Source organism: Penaeus monodon, chromosome 4 (assembly GCF_015228065.2).
Source record: "Penaeus monodon isolate SGIC_2016 chromosome 4, NSTDA_Pmon_1, whole genome shotgun sequence".
NCBI lineage: Eukaryota > Metazoa > Arthropoda > Malacostraca > Decapoda > Penaeidae > Penaeus > Penaeus monodon.
Window position 1 is genome coordinate 5,894,053 of NC_051389.1, and position 3,730 is coordinate 5,897,782.

The window sequence follows — 3,730 nt, forward strand, 5'->3', positions numbered from 1 at the left end:
TATATATATGGTTGCCCTAAGAAGGGCTCTTCTCCCGTCTTCGTGCTAAGCATCGCTCAGTGGCAGAGGCTTGGGACCGATTATTAGAGTAGGTGGATGTTTGCGTCGAAGTGTAAAACGAAGGCGCTCCTCCATGTCATGTCTTTTATATGTGCACCCTGTTTCGACCGCCGTAATGTATATTGTGTACCTTGTGTTTTGACCTTTTTTCTCCTAGGCGACGCTTTTGATCTCGTTTTCTGGTGCAGTGGCGATTTTTGCGGGATTATCCATAACCTCCCAGTATTCAGTCACCACTGAGTGTTGAATGGTCAGTCGTTAGGGGCTGTGTTCAGGTTCTCTGTGCTTAGGTCTATGCATTATATTGTCTGCCTTACGTCTCAAGTGGACAAACAAACCGCGAGGCCAACGGAGGACTTGGAAAATGCCTCTGAGGTGTCGACTGTCCTCCTCCACGAATTCACGGCTGCAGATCCTGAGCGTTCGGAGGAAGAGGCAGGTGACCGCGCCTTTTTTGTTGTTTCTTTGGGTAGAAAAGGGGGATGGAGTCGGCCCTGTTGGGGTTTTTTCTGTGCAGGGTCAAGGATCGGGGAAGGAAAACTACTTGGTGTCCTCTTCCTTTGCGTATTGCTCTAAATTGAAATGAATAAAAATTATGTGTGTGTGTGTGTGTGTGGTGTGTGTTATATTATATATTATATATTATATTATAAAATAATATATATATTAATATAATAGTGTGTGATATAAAATTATTTTTTATTTTAAATTAATAATATATATATATATATATTAATTTAAAATTATATAAAAGGGAGAGGAGAGAGAGAGAGAGGAGAGAGTGGAGTGAGAGAAATTTAAAACCCAGAGAGGGGGTGGGGGGTGCGCTTTTACCCCATTGAGGTCATGCAAGCCCGCTTCGAAGCACCACCAAACACGCTCGTATTTCCCAAAAAACCTCCATAATGGTCACCTCGGGGCTCCCCCGAAGAACACCCGGGACCTCTAAAATAATAGTCCTTTTGTCCTCGGGTTTCCCCCCTAAATTTTACCCACCCCCTTCCTGTTCTCGAATTCGCCGAGTCCCCCCGAAACGACGGCCGTGACGGAGGGATAGTTCCCTCCCCCGCTTCTAGGGGTTCGTCAGACGGCCGCGTTGGGTAGAACCGGCAGCGTACCTTTTCGTTTTCGAAGCCCCTCATGTTGGTTTTTTTTGGAAAACAGCACTGATGTTTTAAAGGCGGCTATCTGTTCAAAAACGGAATTTACCATCGCTTTTTTCCTCTACTTTTTTCCCTTTTAAATAGAGGAACCCGAGGGGGGCCCGTGTTTCCATTTTTGAGATTTAAATGGGTATATTTATAATTAAACATCGCCACTTTTACCTCCGTAGGACAAGAAAACGTTATTCTTGCCGTTCCGTAGTATTTAATATATATATTACAATTTATATTCATTTTTAATGTCTCAAAAAGCTTGAGAGAATGACTTCAACATACTTTTGTTTCCCTTGCTTTTCTTTTTTTGTTTTTATTTATTTCTTTTTATTGTTTATTATCGGTTTGGTTTTATTTTTTTGGGGGTGTGGTGTTGGTTTGTAGGTGTTTTTTTTGTGGTTTTGAGTTTTTTTTTTGTGTGTGTTTTGTGATGTATTGTGTGTGGTGTTTGTAGGTGTTTTTTGGGGTTGTGTTGTGTTGATGTTTGTTTGTTGAGTGCGTGTGTGTGTGTGTGGTGCGTGTGTGGTGTGTGTGTTTTGGTGTGTGTGTGTGTGTGTGTGTACCCCAATCCACCCAAAACACACCACACTTGAAAAGACATTCTCTAATCTATTTTTTTCTCTCTCCTCTCTTTTCAAAATTAAACTTAAATCCACAACAGAAAATCACTTCAACTAAGCTAAATAAAACCTAAGGTCACAGAAATTTCTACACGCCCAGTGCGGCCCCCATTCTATTCACCTTGCCATTTCCCTAAAATCATAATAAAACTCTAATTCCCGGGCCTTTTAAAATGAATGCAGGAAAAATATAGAAAATAGTTACTATGCATTATTATTTTACTATATTTTTATTATTATTATAATTATTATTATTATTTATATTTTTTATTTTTTTTATTATTATTTTATTATTATTATTATTATCTTTTTTTATTATCATTATCTTATTACTTTTTATTAGTAAAATTGCAAACCAAAAAAATATAACGTAAATTACAATGAAACGATAAAAATTTAAGAAAATGATATAAAATTATTATAAAACGTTATTATTTTTTATTTTATTGTTTTTTTAAAAGATAAAATCATTTAAAAAAAAGACGGGAAAGCTCAGACAAAAATTTATGATTTAAAAAAAAAATCTTTTTGATAACTATTTGTATCTGTTGTATTGTATTCTTATCTGTGTATGTATCTTAGTATGTGTCCTATCTGTATGTGTATCTTAGTATTGTCCCATTTATGTATGTTCTTAATGTGTCCATCTGTATCTTGTATGTACCTATTTTTAGATCCTATGTTTTGTTTCTTTGTATGTGTCTTATGCTTTGATTTCTTATGCCTAGCTTACTTTGTGTATCTTGGATTTTCTTATCGTAGTATCTTTTGTTCTTAGTATCTTACCGAATTGTGTATATACCTGTTGTATTATAAATGCTTAGTAGTTCTTGTATTATCTTAGTATGTCTTTGTATCTTTTTTGTATGTATCTTTTCTGTTGTATTTAGTATGATCTTATGCTGATAAAGCCTTGTTATTATCTTATATTTTGTGTGGTGGTGTGTGGTGTGTGTGTTGGTGGTGGTGTGTGGTGTGTTGTGTGTGTGTGTGTGTGTGTGTGCGGGTGTGTGTGTGGGTGTTTGTGTATATTTTGTCAACGTGTCCTTACACAAAACAACGTCTACATACTTGAACTATCCCCCAAAAAAAAAAAAACCTCACATTACACCAAAAAACTACTAAAATTAAAAAGAAAAGGGAGTAAAAATCGCCAAAAACACCTGATCACAAAACAAAAGGAAAAAAAAATAGAAAGACCAGGAGAAATGACTCAAGCAAAAAAGAACAAAAGGTATATCGTATACCTGTGGACCCAAAAAGAATAAACCCGTGAGGACCCAAAACCCAAGTACTACAGCCTGCCATTGAATACAGCTACATTTTTTGTAAAGCCAGGTAGAGATAAAAAAAAGAAAAAGAAAAGAAAAAAAAAAAAACAAGGAACAAAAAAAAAAAAAAAATCAAAACCCCTAAAAAAAAGAAAAAAAAAATTTATCTTTTTCCTCACCTTAAAAACATAATACACTATCCTCGGCGTTTAAAAAATAGCCCACTATCACGGTTTAGTTTTCGGGGGTTAAATTCACCCAGAAAAAAGGTCCAAAGAATACCAAATAAACCTGGAGAAAAAAGGGGAAAAGGGCTGATTACACTTTCTCTCTGCTGGCAAATATAAACTCAAAGCGCTAACGTATTTGTCGTAGGCCCCCGTCGGTGGGAGGGAAAGGGGGGGAGGAGGGGGGGAGATAAAAGAGAGGGAGGAGGGGGAACAGAAGAAAAAGGGGGGGGGGATAAGGGAAGAAAAAGGGGAGGGGAGGGGAAAAAAAGAGAGGGAGGGGGAAGTCGAAAAGGGGAGGGGGAGGGGCAGAAAAAGAAAAAAAGAAAGGGAGGGGATAAAAAAAGGGGGGAGAAAAAAAGGGAAAGGGGGGGGAAAAGGGGGGGGGACAAAAA